The 21288-nt window shown below is 41.4% G+C and overlaps 1 protein-coding gene across 1 annotated transcript in view; it reads left to right on the top strand.

Annotated features, from left to right (window-relative positions):
• The window catches only part of LOC132488463 (formin-2-like), a 328380-nt gene that overhangs the window by 190433 nt on the left and 116659 nt on the right, over window positions 1-21288 (top strand). The gene's annotated exons all lie outside the window — the stretch shown is intronic.

Below are 21288 nucleotides of genomic sequence, written 5' to 3'. Positions count from 1 at the left end.
CACATGGAAGCAGTAATAGCATGATATTTTGGTTTTTTTTATGGTGTTGTTTTAATTTATATCTTTAACCAGGCTTTTAAAATATTTTCTGTATTTGGATATAGGGTGATTTTTACCATTTTTAAAATGGCTTTCATGTCAGTATTTTAATACTTTACTATTGACAGGCATCCCTATGCTATATAGTCCTATCACATTTGTGCTGAAGGATATTGCCCGAAGGTGAATAGAGGAATTAAATTTATATTCAAAATGTCCCTTAAGCTGTTCAGAGCCTTAGAATAGATTTAAAGCAGATTAAATTATCCAACGGAATGCCAGTTTACCTGTTAACAAAATATGGTTTAAAAATCATGAAAACATTTACCTGGCTTTCCAGCTTACCCCTGTATGAATGTAGATTCTATTTGGTCGGCTTAAAATAATGTGTGGGGGCTTCCCTGGTGGCGCAGTGGTTGAGAGTCCGCCTGCCGATGCAGGGGACACGGGTTCGTGCCCCGGTCTGGGAGGATCCCACATGCCGCGGAGTGGCTGGGCCCGTGAGCCATGGCCGCTGAGCCTGCGCATCCGGAGCCCGTGCTCCGCAACGGGAGAGGCCACAACAGTGAGAGGCCCACATACCGCAAAAAAAAAAAAAAAAAAAAAAAAAATGTGTGGAATAATTCATAAATAGCACAATCTTGTCCTGCCCTGTCAATCCGTGAGTAGCACAATCACAATTTAAATTTTTATTAAGCTGCTTTGGTGGTGAGGAGGCTTTCTCAAGTGGAAGCATTGGGGGTCGTTGTCATAGAACAGGACACCAAGGCCGGCAACAAGAAGCATTTGCTTTTCTAAAGCTGGCAGATATCGCCCAGTCAAGCCATGGAATGAAATCTGAAATGAATGCTATGGTCCTTTCCTTCAATCGGATATTGCCTGGGTTGAGTTAGTAATGAGAACCTTCTGAGCAAAGGAGTTGACTAATGTGTGTGTGTGTGCACGCGCGCACGCGCGCTTTTCGGTGCCAGAAGCCCAGGTCTGCTGTGTGTTGTCGGGATCGCGGTGTCTGTGATCATGTGCGGCCTCCATAGTAAAACTGACTTCTGTCAGGATGTGCCTCCACTGAGAAGTCCACGGAAGTGTAAACACCAATTGGTTTGGATGTGGAAGTGGCCACAGGATGTAACCAGACCTCTGGGGTCACCTTATACAAGAGTAAACTAAGCTCTTTCAGTGGTTGTGTCTCTTGCTCAATGTCACACAGCTTGTTTTATTTTATTTTATTTTTTTCATTGTGGTCTTCCAAGTCTTTATTAAACTAAGGTTTCTTTGAATACCTAGTTTACTGAGAATTTTTTTTTTTTTTTAGTATGTGAGATGCCAACCACTTTTTATTTTTCTTTTTTTTTTAATTTTATTTATTTTTTATTTATTTTTTATTATTTTTTTTTATTTTACAAATTTAATCAGTTATACATATACATATGTTCCCATATCCCCTCCCTTTTGTATCTCCCTCCCACCCTCCCTATCCCACCCCTCCAGGCGGTCACAAAGAACCGAGCTGATCTCCCTGTGCTATGCGGCTGCTTCCCACTAGCTATCTACCTTACGTTTGGTAGTGTATATATGTCCATGCCGCTCTTTCACTTTGTCACAGCTTACCCTTCCCCCTCCCCATATCCTCAAGTCCATGCTCTAGTAGGTCTGTGTCTTTATTCCTGTCTTACCCCTATGTTCTTGATGACATTTTTTTCTTAAATTCCATATATATGTGTCAGCATACAGTATTTGTCTTTCTCTTTCTGACTTACTTCACTCTGTATGACAGACTCTAGGTCCATCCACCTCATTACAAATAGCTCAATTTCATTTCTTTTTATGGCTGAGTAATATTCCATTGTATATATGTGCCACATCATCTTTATCCATTCATCCGATGATGGACACTTAGGTTGTTTCCATCTCCGGGCTATTGTAAATAGGGCTGCTATGAACATTTTGGTACATGTCTCTTTTTGAATTATGGTTTTCTCAGGGTATATGCCCAGTAGTGGGATTGCTGGGTCATATGGTAGTTCTATTTGTAGTTTTTTAAGGAACCTCCATACCGTTCTCCATAGTGGATGTACCAATTCACATTCCCACCAGCAGTGCAAGAGTGTTCCCTTTTTTCCACACCCTCTCCAGCATTTATTGTTTCTAGATTTTTTGATGATGGCCATTCTGACTGGTGTGAGATGATATCTCATTGTAGTTTTGATTTGCATTTCTCTAATGAGTAAAGATGTTGAGCATCCTTTCATGTGCCCGTTGGCTGTCTGTATATCTTCTGTGGAGAAATGTCTATTTAGGTCTTCTGCCCATTTTTGGATTGGGTTGTTTGTTTTTTTGCTATTGAGCTGGATGAGCTGCTTATAAATTTTGGAGATTAATCCTTTGTCAGTTGCTTCATTTGCAAATATTTTCTCCCATTCTGAGGGTTGTCTTTTCGTCTTGTTTATGGTTTCCTTTGCTGTGCAAAAGCTTTGAAGTTTCATTAGGTCCCATGTGTTTATTTTTGTCTTTATTTCCATTTCTCTAGGAGGTGGGTCAAAAAAGATCTTGCTGTGATTTATGTCATAGAGTGTTCTGCCTATGTTTTCCTCTAGGAGTTTGATAGTGTCTGGCCTTACATTTAGGTCTTTAATCCATTTTGAGCTAATTTTTGTGTATGGTGTTAGGGAGTGATCTAATCTCATACTTTTACATGTCCCTGTCCAGTTTTCCCAGCACCACTTATTGAAGAGACTGTCCTTTCTCCACTGTACATTCCTGCCTCCTTTATCAAAGATAAGGTGACCATATGTCCGTGGGTGTATCTCTGGGCTTTCTATCCTGTTCCATTGATCTATCTTTCTGTTTTTGTGCCAGTACCATACTGTCTTGATTACTGTAGCTTTGTAGTACAGTCTGAAGTCAGGGAGCCTGATTCCTCCAGCTCCGTTTTTCGTTCTCAAGATTGCTTTGGCTATTCGGGGTCTTTTGTGTTTCCATACAAATTGTGAAATTTTTTGTTCTAGTTCTGTGAAAAATGCCATTGGTAGTTTGATAGGTATTGCATTGAATCTGTAGATTGCTTTGGGTAGTAGAGTCATTTTCACAATGTTGATTCTTCCAATCCAAGAACATGGTACATCTCTCCATCTATTTGTATCATCTTTAATTTCTTTCAGCATTGTCTTATAATTTTCTGCATACAGGTCTTTTGTCTCCTTAGGTAGGTTTATTCCTAGATATTTTATTCTTTTTGTTGCAATGGTAAATGGGAGTGTTTCCTTGATTTCACTTTCAGATTTTTCATCATTAGTATATAGGAATGCCAGAGATTTCTGTGCATTAATTTTGTATCCTGCAACTTTACCAAATTCATTGATTAGCTCTAGCAGTTTTCTGGTAGCACCTTTAGGATTCTCTATGTATAGTATCATGTCATCTGCAAACAGTGACAGCTTTACTTCTTCTTTTCCCATTTGGATTCCTTTTATTTCCTTTTCTTCTCTGATTGCTGTGGCTAAAACTTCCAAAACTATGTTGAATAGAGTGGTGAGAGTGGGCAACCTTGTCTTGTTCCTGATCTTAGTGGAAATGGTTTCAGTTTTTCACCATTGAGGACGATGCTGGCTGTGGGTTTGTCATATATGGCCTTTATTATGTTGAGGAAAGTTCCCTCTATGCCTACTTTCTGCAGGGTTTTTATCATAAATGGGTGTTGAATTTTGTCAAAAGCTTTCTCTGCATCTATTGAGATGATCATATGGTTTTTCTCCTTCAGTTTGTTAATATGGTGTATCACATTGATTGAGTTGAGTATATTGAAGAATCCTTGCATTCCTGGAATAAACCCCACTTGATCATGGTGTATGATCCTTTTAATGTGCTGTTGGATTCTGTTTGCTAGTATTTTGTTGAGGATTTTTGCATCTATGTTCATCAGTGATATTGGCCTGTAGTTTTCTTTCTTTGTGACATCCTTGTCTGGTTTTGGTATCAAGGTGATGGTGGCCTCGTAGAATGAGTTTGGGAGTGTTCCTCCCTCTGCTATATTTTGGAAGAGTTTGAGAAGGATAGGTGTTAGCTCTTCTCTAAATGCTTGATAGAATTCGCCTGTGAAGCCATCTGGTCCTGGGCTTTTGTTTGTTGGAAGATTTTTAATCACAGTTTCAAATTCAGTGCTTGTGATTGGTCTGTTCATATTTTCTATTTCTTCCTGATTCAGTCTTGGCAGGTTGTGCATTTCTAAGAATTTGTCCATTTCTTCCAGGTTGTCCATTTTATTGGCATAGAGTTGCTTATAGTAATCTCTCATGACCTTTTGTATTTCTGCAGTGTCAGTTGTTACTTCTCCTTTTTCATTTCTAATTCTATTGATTTGAGTCTTCTCCCTTTTTTTCTTGATGAGTCTGGCTAATGGTTTATCAATTTTGTTTATCTTCTCAAAGAACCAGCTTTTAGTTTTATTGATCTTTGCTATCGTTTCCTTCATTTCTTTTTCATTTATTTCTGATCTGATTTTTATGATTTCTTTCCTTCTGCTAACTTTGGGATGTTTTTGTTCTTCTTTCTCTAATTGCTTTAGGTGCAAGGTTAGGTTGTTTATTCGAGATATTTCCTGTTTCTTAAGGTGGGATTGTATTGCCATAAACTTCCCTCTTAGAACTGCTTTTGCTGCATCCCATAGGTTTTGGGTCGTCGTGTCTCCATTGTCATTTGTTTCTAGGTATTTTTTAATTTCCTCTTTGATTTCTTCAGTGATCACTTCGTTATTAAGTAGTGTATTGTTTAGCCTCCATGTGTTTGTATGTTTTACAGCTCTTTTCCTGTAATTGATATCTAGTCTCATAGCATTGTGGTCGGAAAAGATACTTGATACAATTTCAATTTTCTTAAATTTATTAAGGCTTGATTTGTGACCCAAGATATGATCTATCCTGGAGAATGTTCCATGAGCACTTGAGAAAAATGTGTATTCTGTTGTTTTGGGATGGAATGTCCTATAAATATCAACTAAGTCCATCTTGTTTAATGTATCATTTAAAGCTTGTGTTTCCTTATTTATTTTCATTTTGGATGACCTGTCCATTGGTGAAAGTGGGGTGTTAAAGTCCCCTACTATGATTGTGTTACTGTCGATTTCTCCTTTTATGGCTGTTAATATTTCCCTTATGTATTGAGGTGCTCCTATGTTTGGTGCATAAATATTTACAATTGTTATATCTTCTTCTTGGATCGATCCCTTGATCATTATGTAGTGTCCTTCTTTGTCTCTTCTAGTAGTCTTTATTTTAAAGTCTATTTTGTCTGATATGAGAATTGCTACTCCAGCTTTCTTTTGGTTTCCATTTGCATGGAATATCTTTTTCCATCCCCTTACTTTCAGTCTGTATGTGTCTCTAGGTCTGAAGTGGGTCTCTTGTAGACAGCATATATATGGGTCTTGTTTTTGTATCCATTCAGCCAGTCTGTGTCTTTTGGTGGGAGCATTTAGTCCATTTACATTTAAGGTAATTATTGATATGTATGTTCCTATTCCCATTTTCTTAATTGTTTTGGGTTCGTTATTGTAGTTCTTTTCCTTCTGTTGTGTTTCTTGCCTAGAGAAGTTCCTTTAGCATTTGTTGTAAAGCTGGTTTGGTGGTGCTGAACTCTCTCAGCTTTTGCTTGTCTGTAAAGGTTTTAATTTCTCCATCAAATCTGAATGAGATCCTTGCTGGGTAGAGTAATCTTGGTTGCAGGTTTTTCTCCTTCATCACTTTAAGTATGTCCTGCCACTCCCTTCTGGCTTGTAGAGTTTCTGCTGAGAGATCAGCTGTTATCCTGATGGGGATTCCCTTGTGTGTTATTTGTTGTTTTTGCCTTGCTGCTTTTAATATGATTTCTTTGTGTTTAATTTTTGACAGTTTGATTAATATGTGTCTTGGTGTATTTCTCCTTGGATTTATTCTGTATGGGACTCTCTGTGCCTCCTGGACTTGATTAACTATTTCCTTTCCCATATTAGGGAAGTTTTCAACTATAATCTCTTCAAATATTTTCTCAGTCCCTTTCTTTTTCTCTTCTTCTTCTGGAACCCCTATAATTCGAATGTTGGTGCGTTTAATGTTGTCCCAGAGGTCTCTGAGACTGTCCTCTGTTCTTTTCATTCTTTTTTCTTTATTTTGCTGTGCAGCAGTTATTTCCACTATTTTATCTTCCACCTCACTTATCCGTTCTTCTGCCTCTGTTATTCTGCTATTGATCCCATCTAGAGTATTTTTTATTTCATTTATTGTGTTTTTAATCGATGCTTGATTCGTCTTTAGTTCTTCTAGGTCCTTGTTAACTGTTTCTTGCATTTTGTCTATTCTATTTCCAAGATTTTGGATCATCTTTACCATCATTATTCTGAATTCTTTTTCAGATAGACTGCCTATTACCTCTTCATTTGTTAGGTCTGGTGGGTTTTTATCTTGCTCCTTCTCCTGCTGTGTGTTTTTCTGTCTTCTCATTTTGCTTATGTTACTGTGTTTGGGGTCTCCTTTTTGCAGGCTGCAGGTTCGTAGTTCCCGTTGTTTTTGGTGTCTGTCCCCAGTGGCTAAGGTTGGTTTAGTGGGTTGTGTAGGCTTCTTGGTGGAGGGGACTACTGCCTGTGTTCTGGTGGATGAGGCTGGATCTTGTCTTTCTGGTGGGCAGGTCCACGTCTGGTGGTGTGTTTTGGGGTGTTTGCGGACTTTTTATGATTTGAGGCAGCCTCTCTGCTAATGGGTGGTGTTGTGTTCCTGTCTTGCTAGTTGTTTGGCATAGGGTGTCCAGCACTGTAGCTTGCTGGTCGTTGAGTGAAGCTGGGTGCTGGTGTTGAGATGGAGATCTCTGGAAGATTTTCGCCGTTTGATATTATGTGGAGCTGGGAGGTCTCTTGTGGACCAGTGTCCTGAAGTTCGCTCTCCCACCTCAGAGGCACAGCACTGACTCCTGGCTCCTCAATTTGGGATGATTTGTTGTCTATTCATGTATTCCACAGATGCAGGGTACATGAAGTTGATTGTGGAGCTTTAATCCGCTGCTTCTGAGGCTGCTGGGAGAGGTTTCCCTTTCTCTTCTTTGTTCTCACAGCTCCTGGGTCTCAGCTTTGGATTTGGCCCCGCCACTGCGTGTAGGTCGCCGGAGGGCGTCTGTTCTTCGCTCAGACACGACAGGGTTAAAGGAGCAGCCTCTTCGGGGACTCCGGCTCACTCAGGCCGGGCGGGAGGGAGGGGCGCGGGAGGGAGGGGCACGGAGTGCGGGGCGAGCCTGCAGCGGCAGAGGTCGGCGTGACGTTGCACCAGCCCGAGGCGCGCCGTGCGTTCTCCCAGGGAAGCCGCCCCTGGATCCCGGGACCCCAGCAGTGGCAGGCTGCACAGGCTCCCGGAAGGGCGGTGTGGACAGTGACCTGCACTCGCACACAGGCTTCTTGGCGGCGGCAGCAGCAGCCCCAGCGTCCCACGCCCGTCTCTGGGCTCCGCGCTTTCAGCCGCGACTAGCGCCCGTCTCTGGAGCTCCTTTACGCGGCGCTCTTAATCCCCTCTCCTCGCGCACCAGGAAACCAAGAGGGAAGAAAAAGGCTCCTGCCTCTTCGGCAGCTCCAGAGTTTTCCCGGACTCCCTCCCGGCTAGCTGTGGCACATTAGCCCCCTTCAGGCTGAGTTCTCGCCGCCAGCCCCAGTCCTCTCCCTGCGCTCTGACCGAAGCCCGAGCCTCAGCTCCAGCGCCGCCCGCCCCGGCGGGGGAGCAGACAAGTCTCTCGGGCTGGTGAGTGCCGCTCGGCACCGCTCCTCTGTGCGGGAATCTCTCTGCTTTGCCCTACCCAGGTATGTGGGGAGTTTCTTGCCTTTTGGGAGGTCTGGGGTCTTCTGCCAGCGTTCAGTAGGTGTTCTGTAGGAGTTGTTCCACGTGTAGCTGTATTTCTGGTGTATCTGTGGGGAGGAAGGTGATCTCCGCGTCTTACTCTTCCGCCATCTTCCTGAGAATTTGTTTTTGTTTTTGTTTTTTTAACATCTTTATTGGGGTATAATTGCTTTACAATGGTGTGTTAGTTTCTGCTTTATAACAAAGTGAATCAGTTATACATATACATATATCCCCATATCTCCTCCCTCTTGCGTCTCCCTCCCACCCTCCCTATCCCACCCCTCTAGGTGGTCACAAAGCACCGAGCTGATCTCCCTGTGCTATGCGGCTGCTTCTCACTAGCCATCTATTTTGCGTTTGGTAGTGTATATAGTGCAGCTTGTTAATAGGACAGACTGACCTGCCCTCAGCCCTCCTCACTAACTCCTCCTCTTCTCCCATCCGCACATGCTGCTCCTCGAAGATTGTGCTTTTCCTACAACCAGCATTGGTATCTCAAAAACAAAGCGTGTGTCAGATGGTAAAAAACTGCAGGAATTTTCTTCTCTGTCTTCTTCCCTGTCAGAGAACTCTAGCAAAGCCTAGAGCTGAGTTTCCTTTGTAATGTTTTTATTGTAAAGTGCGGCATTGGAGTAATTAGGATGGGAGGTTTGGGTCATAGGTGCCAAAGGTCTGATCCTCCTCTTGTCACCATATCTCCGTGTGTGTGTGTGTGTGTGTGTGTGTGTGTGGCGCTTATGATGGAGGCCTGAGCTGCTGTGATGCAGTTGTGAACATGCCTGGTAAACTCTAAATTATCCTGCATATTGTAACAATTTTTAGATGGGAAGAGTGAAAATGGTGTGCACCTCTGAAAACTCCCACTCCAAGGGTTTAGAATAATTTAAACTCTAGGATGAAGGTATTTTTCAGAGATTTGCCCTAGTCTGTGCTGGGGGTCCGAGCAACTCTGGGTTTAGGATCTCCTTAAATCAGGCTCCAGAGGCCCCGTCAGGCAGGGCTAACTGTCCATCACTGCAGGAGTCGATTTCCCTGTGTGTAGCCATTCGAGTCCCAGTTTATTGTCAAGAGGGTCTAGAATCTGTACTTTGGGTGGGCCCTGAGCTTTCGTATTTAGCCCCAGGCCACAGAAACTGTCAGCACAAAGTTCAGATTTGTTGGGTCAGGCAGGGCAAAGGCAGGCTCTGAGCGGGCTCCTGTCTCAGGGCTCTCTCTTGCCTTTTGATTAGAATCCTAATTCCTATCTCATCAGCTCTTTGAAGACTTTAAAATATTTTACAAATATATTTTATCCAGCATTTTTAATTGTTCTCAGTGGGAGGATTTCTTTAAATAATCTAGTATTATTCCCAGAAATTGGTATTATGAGAGTATCTACAGATTTGTAGTTTAGTGAAAATAAATTGAATTTTCTGTATAACTTTTGGCCCATAAGGAGTCAGTGTGGTCATCGCAACTCTTAGGTCCATTTTGGTAGATCATAGTAGCTCTAAAGGAATTCTGAATTTCATAAGGCTCAGCTTTCCCCCACCCCCACCCCCATCCCCAGTCTCACTACTGGGTGGAAGATCCACGTGGTTCATCATCCAGACTGGGATACTTTTGAGAGTGGAAAGGGTGCCATTAATAATACTGCCTGGACAACAAGTGCTAAGTGGACATTTTGCAGGCACAAAGGTAGTAAGGTGACCCTGCCACCAGATCAAACGAAGCAGTTTCTGATCTAATTCTCTCTTGTTTAGATATTTATTAAACCCTGGCCAGCAGGGTTACTGTAACCCTGAGGTTGTCTAGCTTTCGGTGTTTGGAGGTCCTCTCACCAATATCTTGCCTGAAAGGTTTGCTCTGCACCGACCCATCACAGAGGGAGCGATCTTTTGCCCTCAGTATGCCAGAGATGCTGGAAATCCAGCGCAGCCAGGGCCGTAACCAGGGCTGTTCGGGACAAAGCCTTGGGTGGCCTCCTTAAGGACCCCAGCTGTAGACTCACTCCACGGGGGGGTTCTTGTGCTCAGCCTGTGGACAGAGGTGGCTGGGGCATGTCTAAGAGATTTCAGCTAATCCACAGACCTTGTATACCCTTAGTTTCACGTATTCGTTTACAAATGAGCAAGCCTCAGCTATCGGAGGGCTGAGGACCTTGCAGGAGCTGCCTCTGGAGTGTGGCCTTCTTACAGGCCACAGGGGCGCCGCCAGCCACCCTGAGGTGCAGGTGCCCCAAGTACTGAACCCTTAACTGGCTCACGTACCCTGTTACATTCCCTTGGTACACGTATGTCAACATCGATTACAGGTACAGTAGCAAGGGACACCTAAGAAAGAGTTTGATGGCCCCGCCCATGGAAACAAGTGTCACTGTCCACCCAGGAGTAGCCGCCCCAGGCTGATAAGGCCCAGGTTCCTTCCCTCCTTTGAATGTCTGTCCTGTTTAAAGCCGGCTGGTATTGTGAGCCGAGGGCAGTGAATACTAAATTGTGTCCTTGTTGAAATTTCTATCCCGTTCAAACGCGATTTATCAAAATTATGTGACTTGAAATTAAAGGTGATAATTATGTAAAACTAACTAGTATTCTGTTAGAAATATAGTTGATAAGGTAAATGAAACCATGGTTGTTTTTATTTTTGGTCTCTAAGCCTAAGATTGCTTTTCAAGCACTTTTTTTTATTATTAAAAAAAATATATATAGTTAAGGATACTTTACAAGGACAATAACATGTTTTATATTTAAATCAGAAATTCCAGTGACGTCTGTCTGTCTCTCACCCTTCATTGGAACCGCATCGTGTTGCTCATCTTTTGCTCTTCGGTCACTGGCTCAAAGGGGCCCAGAGCTGAGAAGCCTCGTCCTGATAACTGTATAGGAAGGAATTACGTAAGGCAGCAGGTGCTTAGAAAGATAATTGCTGTTGACAAGCAGGATACACATTCTGAAACTTTTCTATCAGGATCCAAAGAGACGGCACTCAGTATTGGTTTGAATTTTACCCCCACCCCCTCCCCCGATTATTACTGACAGTTGTGTAAAATGGTCCAGAGGAAGGGGGTTAATTTCCATTTTGCAGTTAAGGGAATTGAGGCTTATAGATCATTGTGTCCGTGACTTCCCCTTAATAAGGGCATCTGTCCCCCGACTCCGAGTTCATGTTAGCTTGTTTCAGAGTGAGGACCTGTGTTATCTAATAATATGCAAAAATAGAACTGGCAGGAGTACATAACACTTCTTCCTACCAATATGGAGTTTTAAAACTTTGCACAAGATAAATTTAGCAAATTTGGTTTCTTGCTTTGTGTCATTTTATACAAATTCCCTTGTTTGATTATTGACTCTGTTCCTTAGAGAAATGAAGTTGTGGACTGTTTTTCATATCTGTGAATTAAGTGAGTAAAAATATTTTAAAGAAAATTATAAATTAGTGGAGTTGTTTGTTCTTGATTGAACCAAACAAAATTTTTATAGAAAAAGTAATCTGGGCTAAGGTTATCAAATAACTGAAGCATACTGTGATTATTGTAAGTTTGGTGGTACATAGAGGTGGAACTTTCTGTGCCTCTCTTTTAGGTACCAGTTGCTCAGAGAGTATGTAGGGAAATACAAGATATCCCCCTATTGTGGTCCTTGGGGGTGCCTGCTTTCATTCAGACTCACTGTCTAAGCATATTATTTCTTCTCAGTGTCTTTGCTTCCCTGGGTTTCTCTCCACTTTCTAGTGTAGTCTAGCAATGATGAGGGCGTGAGTTCTAGGGCCAGGCTCCCTGGATTCTGTTATGGACTGAATGTTCAAGCCCTAACCCATCCCACCCCACCCCCATTCCTGCGTTGGACTCCTAACCTCAAATGTGATGGTGTTTAGTGGGGACTTTGGGACATAATCAGGTTTAGGTGAGGTCAAGAGGGCAGAACCCCCATGATGGGATTAGCATCCTAATAAGAAGAGGAGGAAAGACCAGGACTCTGTGAGCCAGGAAGAAAATCTGCCCCAGTTCCAGTCTCCAGAACCTTGAGACCTGAATTCCTGCTGTTTAAGCCACCCAGTCAAAGACAGATTTGGATCTCAGCCCTGCCACTGGTTAGGTAAGTAAACCTGGGCAAATTTCTTCATCTCTGTTCCTCACTTTCCTCACTAGTAAAAAGGGCTATTAAATGAGTTATTTCCTGTAAACACATGCATGCATATTCACACGCAAACACACACACACAGATACTCACACACACATTCACACATGCGTGCACATGAGCACACACACAAAGTCAGTATTAATTGTCCTCCCCTTCCTGGGATCCTTAGGGGATGAGGTGTGTTTTCAGGCTTTGGGAGTGTTTGAAACACCAGATTGGCCACCCAAGGAGCCAGGAGGATGTGAAGGTCTTTTGCCTCCTTCGTGGCTCTGGGGGGTTCCACTACAAGCCTTTCCCAGGAGACAGCAGAGGGAGAAGAATGCAGGAGCTGTGCCCTGTGGTGGAATTCTCAAGCGAGAGGTAGGAGGGGAGAAATGGGGGTTCAGGTTCAGGGGGCAAGTAACCGCGGCAGATTCGATTGTTCTTAGCTTGGGTTTTCCATCAGTATTACTGAAATGCTGAGTTAATACTGGGCTGTGTCCATTTCTCTTTTCTGAATGGAGACAAATATGAGAATTATGTGTAATAGCAGCTCTTAGAAGTTAAGTGTGGCTGCATCTTTGGCTGGTGCTTTATCTGCAAGGAGAGCAGTTTGTTTGGGTCTTTAAAGGCCGGGGTCTCCTGTAACTGTGTGCTTTCTTATTATCGTCTCTGTGCTTTGTGTCACCCACATTCCACATGCGTCACTGGTGGGTCCTGGTGGCAGGGAAGATGGCGGAGGGAAGGAGTTAGGCTTTGGTGGTGAAATGAACCTTGGTGATGGACATGAGCAGAATCTAAGTACACGGACAGAGACTTCTGTTTCCTGCTTTGACATACTATTTTCCTGAAAGGTGAACTAGTTTCTAGCTTTGAGTGTAAAGTATAAGAACACTTAAAAAACCTGGAAATACTCTTTCTGAACTGTTGGAACTTTGTAGAATGTTTTGTGGTAACTCTTTCCCCGAGTATTCTGGTAGCCTACTCGTGGAGCAGTTTTTTACCCCACTGTCTGCCACTGAATAATGGCTTTCTTATGAAATTTCTACCAAATAAGTTGTAGATTACAGACTCCAGGTTTCTTTTTTAATAGAATTTCTAATTTCTTTCTTGAAGATGCAAGCTTTTTCACTTGCCTATTAATTACCATAATGTCGACTGAAGAAAAATGCAAAGCCTACAAGTTGCAAGTTAAGTTTTATTTGGGGACCTTACTGAGAACTAGAGCCTGGGAAACAGCCTCTCAGATACTCTGAGGAACTGTCCGAAGAGGTAGGGCAGGCGCTGGGGCATATAGGAGTTTTTGCTGGAAAAACAAAACAAGACAAAACACATGTAGTCAAACATGAAAATATTACTGCTAATCACAAAAAACAGACATCTCAAGTTAATGATTATAGTGCTTTTCTGTGTATGGGAAGATACCAGAGTCTGGGCTCATGGGAATCATTCCTTTGATGTGCGCCTCAGCTGTCTGGGCCAGTGTCCTATTTTTCTCCACCTCGAGTCCCCTGAGGTGCACTGCTGGGGGCAGCTGCAGTGGCTCACAGCCACATACATTGTTGACTGGACTGGCCAGCAGCATTTTCTGTCCACCATAAGAAAGATTATTCATAATCCTTTGTTTATTTTTGTAATATTCTCAGAAGTTGGGTTCAGTGTGGCCAGTGTTGTTTCTTCCCAGTAGGTTTTCTAGTGCCTGGTTTCTTTATGAAACTCAGGTTTACAAGGTTCACTTGGAAATTGCTTCATGCTTCTTTTTTTTTTTTTTTTAACATTTAAGTGTTTTCTTCATATGGTGTATGGAATTTTAAGATCCATTTAGTATAGTTATCAAGACATTAAAAATGTAGTCAATGCTGTTGGGTGGCTTAGTGAACAGTTTTCATTGAAATGAAGAGTCACTAAGGGTCAGAAATTTGAGAAGAAAGTGGGCTCCACCCAGTGGGCTCCATGACTTTGTCATTGGTGTGACCTTGTCATCGATATGGCCTGGTTGGGGAGAAAAGTGCATGTGAGATACAGGCACTTTTATTGAAACCTACTTTCAGAAATTTAATGTCAGAACATGCTTTTAATTGAATTATTTTTAAAAGATGCAAATGATCTCCTTTATTTGCTTATTGTCAATAGAACTTTTTATTTTCTCTTTAGTGGTTGCTTTAGTGTTTATAGCAGTTGTCTTTTTTCTGATAAACTTTGTTTTTTAAAGTTTTTATTGAAATATAGTTGATTTACAATGTTGTGTTAGTTTCAGCTCTACAGCAAAGTGATTCATATATACAGTTATACATATATATACATTTTTAGGTTCTTTTCCATTATAGGTTATTATAAGGTACTGAGTATAGTTCCCTGTGCTGTACAGTAGGACCTTGTTGTTTATTTTATATTCAGTGGTGTATATCTGCTAATCCCAAACTCCTAATTCATCCCTCCCCCGCTTCCCCTTTGGTAACCATAAGTTTGTTTTCTATGTCTGTGAGTCTGTTTCTGTTTTGTAAGTAGGTTCATTTGTACCATTTTTTTCAGATTCCACATATAAATGATATCATGTGGTATTTGTCTTTCTCTGATTTACTTCACTTAGTATGATCATCTCCAGGTTCATCCATGTTGCTGAGAGTATGCTTTAATTTAAAATATAAATTCATTATTTAGAGTTTCTTATAAAAAGACCTCATCATTTTAAGTCACATGTAGATTATTGAATCAAGATAAAATGATTTATAAGCCTTTCATTACAGGCCCAGCAAAAACCCTTAGGTTGCACTTAGCTTATATTTTATGACGTTGTTCCACAACTGGACTTCTGAATTATACTTTTGTGGGAAGGAGAAACACAGTACCTGGGGCTTTTCTGAAGCAATGAGCTTTGGGTGTGAGTCTTCCTTTCCTTCACTGCACATACTGTCTGAATTACTATCAAGTCTTGTTTGTGTTTGTTTTTGCTGCCCCTCTGCCCCCAGATGTAAGCTCTGTGCGGCCTGCAGTCCCATCTGCAGCTCCCTTGGGCACCTCCCCTGTGACCCGAGTCTCTTCTTTACAATCATGGGTGCCTGTTGAAGGTACTGCTGGCCCAGGGCCACGGGGGCCCAGCTGTGAGCACATAATTACTCACAGCAGCTTTGTGATGGAGAGGTTCCATAAGCTAGTCTTTTTGTTGTTGTTGTTTTTGCGAAAATATATCTTTTGCATAATCCGTGAGATGGGTGGGAATTTGGACTGTTATTTGGGGACAAGAGAAAGCCCCTTGGATAACTGGAGTCATGTTTGTATTTTAAAACTGAATTCTATAAAGTCGTTTGTGTCTTGACGTGCTGTTTTAGCCCAAAGAGGTCGCTCTGCAGATGCTGTCCAGTCTTTATCCTCTGAGGTGAGTGAGGGTCTGAGAGTGCTGGGGTGAGCGGAGTAGGAGGATCGGCACTTCAGCCATTTATCAGATGGCTCGTGACACTGGGCTCACGGTGCCTGGGATTGCATTCCTAGAACCATCGGGTAATGCGGCATGTGGCTTCTTAAGGGAAAAGCTTAGTGTGGAAACCGTATTCCAAGTTCCCCGTGTGAACTTTGTCTTTCATTCTGTGCCATAAAGGGATCCTGGATGCGTTTTCTGTGTGGTATCCTGCCCGGTGAGGACAATGCCCTTCCTCTCCCCTCCCCTCAGCTGGAAAGAGGTGCGATAGTCTTGGAAAATTTAGCAACAGGAATTTGTTTCTTCTTGAACAGTGAGGATTGTGATTGCAGCTGAGACTGAATTCTTAAGTGTTTAACAGTATTTTAGCCACCAGCACTCATTTCCCTATACAGACATGTTCAGATGGACTCTGTCCCCTTGAAAGGAAGAAACAAACAAAAATGCATATAAACACTACAAAATGTAAAATAGCTAGCTAGTGGGAAGCAGAAGAATCTTTATGTGGGTTGTGAAATTCAAAGTCTGATTGCTTTTAATGGTTGAATTTTTCATGGAATTATTTATGTACAGAAGCAGGTAAGGCAAGGACTTTAGTAAATTTTTGTGATGGTTGGAAGAGGACACTGGTCAATGAGGCAGTAGGTGTGGACGTGGAGAAAGTTTCTAAATTTTAGCGTTATATTTGGAAGCAACTTTTTATTTATTAAAATCACATCAAAGAAATCCTAATATTGGAAACTCCTCCCATGATTATGTTATTTTACTGACCCCTCATTCCTCTGAACAATGAAACATCAAACTAACCCTTACACGCAAATTCATACATTGACAGAGAAAACAGAAAACCTTCATTAACTGAACAAATGAGCAAATGTGATTTAACACACACATGAACCAGCCCCTCACATTTTGCACATATTAATTACATGTTGAGTTAAGTAAACCCGAAATTATTCCAGGTGGATCATGATAAATATCATGTATGTTCCTTAGATTTTTCGTACATTTAAATATTTTGGAAAAGTAGTGCTGAGACCCAAGTTGTTAGTCAAAACCATCTGTAATACAATGAAAGGAACGACCATAACATGTCAAGTTCTGGTGTGTAAGCTCTAATCTTCTCAGTCATAGGTTACAAGTTCACAACGGAGTTTTTTTTTAATCCATTAATAGTTTATTATGTGGGATTAGGAAATAAGTTTGTATTATGACATTGCTTGGCGTTTTTGTTGCAACTTAATAGTCAATATTCATAAATATTTCATGTGCCTTGAAAAGAAAGTGTATACTCTTTTATTAGAATACAAAGTTCAGTATGTAACTATAAGATAACAGTCTTTTCTGTTTATATATTCTAAATCCTTAGTTGTATTTTTCTTCTTGATCTGTTTTGACCAGAGTGGTTTATTAAAGTTACCCATTGTTCGTGTGTCTGTCTGTCTGTCTCTCCTTGTCAATATTTTGTAGTTTCTTTCTTATGAAGGTTGCACCTATGTTTTGGGGGACATAAATTCATATCTATTATAATTTCATTGGGAATTGTAGCCGTTAGCATTAAAAATATCTTTTTTCATTGTTTTGTTGTTCACATAATGTTCCTGGCCTGAATCTTAAGTTGTCAAATATCAAGATCATAACCCTTGCCTTTTTGATTTGCATGTGCTGGGCATAATTTCACTTCTCTTCATTTTTTAGCCTTTCTGAATTATTTAGTTATAAATATACATATATTTATTTTTTGATGCATTTTTAATTTTCAGTGACTAAACTTCCCCTACCTTAACCTGTGTGCCAATATGTAGTTGCTCATATGTAATATAGTAAGGAAGGTATTTAACTGTATGTTTAGGTGAATTATTTTTAAAAGGAAATTTTTTCTTTAAAATCATAATTATAATCACTGTGTTTGTAAATTCAGTCTTTCTGTTCTGGGTTTCTTTCAAAGTCAGATGTATTTGTGTAAATTATACTGAAAAAAAGTATGATTATCTGTGTGAAAGTTATTTTGGCATAAGGAATTTAAAATTTCTGATATGTTCTCTACTTATGGAGCAATATGTATGCTTACATTCAAAGTAAAATTTTACACTGTTGCTCTTTTAGAGAGTGTGCTAGAAAACAGTGGCAAATGTGATCCCAGAGTTAGGGTCCTAATCAAGGGAGACTCACTAAGCTCTTTTTTATGAGTATAAATGTTTACCTAAGCTGGAAGGTGAAGTCCATTTGGGGCAGTAAAGGACTATGGGCAATAAAGGATGTTTTGCAGTGCTGGTTTATGGAAAACATTCAACAGACAGTGGCTGTTTTACACAAAGTGCCATGCACTGTTTGAAACTATTTGGTCATTTATACACTATGCTTAACATAAACACTATCTGGGATGTGCCAGTCTTTTCTTCTTCCTCCTTTATCCCACACCCTAGATTTTGTCACCTGCCAAAGTCAAGTAAATCTTTTTTTTTTTAAGTAAATCTACTTTTTTCTTTTTTTTCTTTCTTTCTTTTTTTTTTTTTTGGCCACATGTGGTACCTTAGTTCCCCAACCAGGGATCAAACCCACGTTCTCTTCAGGAGAAGTGTGGAGTCTTAACCCCTGGACCACCAGGGAAGTCCCTAAGTAAATCTTATCTAAATAGTTGAGATAAGCCCTGAGTCGTACCAGTATGGTCCAGTCAACACACCTCTCCAAAAACAGAAGTGAAATACAGTATCGCTAGATTAAAAGGTCTACAGTGGCAGTCATGTTTGCATTTAAAGATTTTATTCCAGTAGCATAGTCTTGATATTCATCTTCTTCCCCTGCCCATAAAAGCAGGTGCCATACTGACTTAGGCAAAAACACTTGCTGACAGTTTAACTTATGCAGCTCTTGTCAGTGAGGCCCACTGACTTAGTCACTTAGGTTGTTAACCTTGTAGAAGCAGGTGTGCTTGAGATGCACCAGTGGTGGATTGGGTGTCAGATTAAATTTTCCAATAGGAAAGCCTTTCTCTATGTAGCCTAAGTACAAAATCTATAGAATTCTGGCATTTTATTGTCTGCCACCTGGTTAAGCTGCCTGAAAAGAGAGGATAGTATAAATGAATATTATTCTTAAATTACAGGATGTTATAAAACTATAATTTTCCTCCTTTCCAGGGCGTACAGCATTTTAATTGCTCGGTAATAAAGTGTAAACTCTTCAAGGACAAGAAGCATGTCTGTCAGGGCTGAGAGGAGTGTCTGGTCCAGACTTAGGACTCTGAGAATATTTGTTCAATGAACGGATGAAAATGTTTTCAAGAAGATACTCTGTTTCCTTCATAGATGAATACAAATGTTTTGTATTCTTTAGGTAATCCAGAATTGCTTCAAGTATTATTCAAGAGCTTGTGTGTTTCCCAAACCCTAACCCAATGTGTCTTCTGGCTAGTTTCCTGCTGAAGGGTGTGCCTGTGCATCTGTGACCAGGAGCTCAAGCGTGTTTGGTGCTGGGATGTGTAAGGAACACAAATGTAGTGTTTCCTGTCATCTTATTGTTGTCGGACCCAAGTCCATGTGCCAAACAAACCCAACAAACCGAAACATTGGAGTTTGAGCAGAGAAAGTTCCGTTACAGGGTCAAGCAAGGAGAATGCGTGGCTCGGGCTCAAAAAGCTCTGATGGTTTGGGGGGAAGAGTTTCTATAGGCAAAATCTGGGGGGAGGGCTGCCGGGTGTATGACCCTCCTCTGATTGGTTGGTGGGGAGATAACCAGGTGGGGCTCCAGGAATGTCCATCATCAGCCCTGTGGTTCCAACCAGTCTGGGGTCCCTGTAGTTGTGCTCAGCCTGAAGTCACCATCCTCCACCGGGTGGGGCCCCAGCCCCTGTAGAAGAGCTCAGAGTTCCGTGTATGCCAGATTGTTAAGTATGTCTCTTGAGGGGGAACTGGGACCCTGGCCGGCGCTGCGCCAGCCACACTCCTGTTTCCCGACTGCCTTTCCTTTGTTCTCTCACTTTCATTAGTAACTCAGGGAAGGTCTCGGAGGCTGAAGCCTTTCTCCTACAAACAAGAAACGGGGGACACGGAAAGGCTTTTGTACGCGGGAGGGCCCCGCCGGGTCCTGCTTGGTTTCATTTTCAAGTGTGAAATATTCAGATGAAGATGGTCCCAAGTGCCTTCCTCTCTCTGAGAAATGTTAGTTTTAATAAGTTGTTGGGTTTGTTCAGTTAAGCCAAGCAAAGCCAACAAAATTTTAAAAGTTGCTTGACTGCATCTTTAGGAAAGTTTTGTTAAGTCATACATTTGGACAGTTTTTAGAGTAACTCCTGGGTGAGCAGATTCTCAGGCAGGTGTCAGCGCATCGTGTTTCCGTATAAAGGGACGTTGCATGTGACCCTTGGCTCCACTGCCATCATGTGGTACAGCGACATGCCCGCAGCCGACGTTTATGTGCTTTACTGAGTTTCAAGTAAAAATTTACTTGAATTTTCTAATTCAAGTTTCTAGGCCTTTCCACCAAACTGGTGTTTTTTCTTTCTTTTTTCTTTTTATATCCCCTGGCAGGACAGTTAAAGACAGTACTAGAAACTCCTGAATGAGTAAACACTGACCATTTTCATCCCCCAAAGACTGCAGATGTGAAGCGGAGGAGGAGACCTCTCCCCCCAGAAACATCTTTCTCTTACGTTGTAGGACTCAGTGCCAGATTCCCTCATCATCACACGGGCCGTTATGCTCGTGGTACTGTGTGAGCAGCACTAATACCCGTGCTGGTATTTGCCTTTTGCTTTCTTGGGTGTTGCTGCCTCTGTGGATTTATGGAACTGATAATGCAAATACGTGGCTTCTAGTGAGTCTTTCTTAAGCTTGGCTGTTATGTCTTCTCTCTGAAGGTTCAGTAATAACTTCTGGTTTTTGCACTGTAATCTTTTCAGTTTTCTGCTATATGTGGAACACTCTGACGTAAGCTGATAATACCTAAGACACATGTTTGCTATCACACTCTTCAAAATCTCCTTGGAGGGACAGAGCACATACTCACATACAAAAGAGGGAATATCTGAAATGTATCAGGTGACTTGTATTAAAGGGTAGAATCAAGAGGCTGGGAAGGTCAGGATGAGCTATGGAAGTTAGGGAGTGTTTCAGAGATTACTTAGGCTGAAGCTTTAAAACACTGTTTTCTTAGAGATAGCAGCTTGTCCACATTATCTACACTTCTCAGCTTCTCCTCAATTCTAGGTAATCATGGGAAACTACTCTAGCCAGAGAGACATAAGGAGACATCTGCTAAGAATAGGCATTACACATGCCTTCTTGTTGCTTCCTTTCTTCCTTCTTCATTTTGCCTGGAATGTGAGAGCGATCGATGGAGCCATGGCTGCCATTTTTCCACTTGAGGAAAAGACCATTAAAAAAATGTTGGCCCTAACCTGTTTGTAGTCCCTGAATCAATACCAACCTATCTCAATTTTCTTTGTCATTATTTACTCAGACATCCTTTTCACAGCTGAAAACAATTTTTAACCAGTACAGATATATTTAACACTTTTGCCGTATGGTCAAGTGACTAGTTGTCAAGAATTGATTCACATTTTAAATATCTCATCACTACATTAAACAAATGGCTGACATCACTCTCTATATTAACCTAAAATGAGCCAAACTTTTAAGCTGGTGGGGGGGAGGAGAAGGAGGGGCAGGACTAAGTTATAAACAAACATGAATGAATGATACTTCCCCTCATCTAGTCCCTGTGTCTTTCATTTCTCACGTGTGAAGCTAATTAAGGGAAAATTATGTGGTAAAGTCGTAGTAGTGTGGCTTTCCATTGAGATTTCCTGTGGATGGTTAAAAAATGACATTTCATGGATTAGGACTTTTTGAGGAATTGCTTAGGACCGTGTGACATTTATAAAAATATT

This window comes from Mesoplodon densirostris, chromosome 1 (assembly GCF_025265405.1).
Source record: "Mesoplodon densirostris isolate mMesDen1 chromosome 1, mMesDen1 primary haplotype, whole genome shotgun sequence".
In the NCBI taxonomy this organism is placed as follows: domain Eukaryota; kingdom Metazoa; phylum Chordata; class Mammalia; order Artiodactyla; family Ziphiidae; genus Mesoplodon; species Mesoplodon densirostris.
This window is presented reverse-complemented; position numbering and strand designations above follow the sequence as displayed.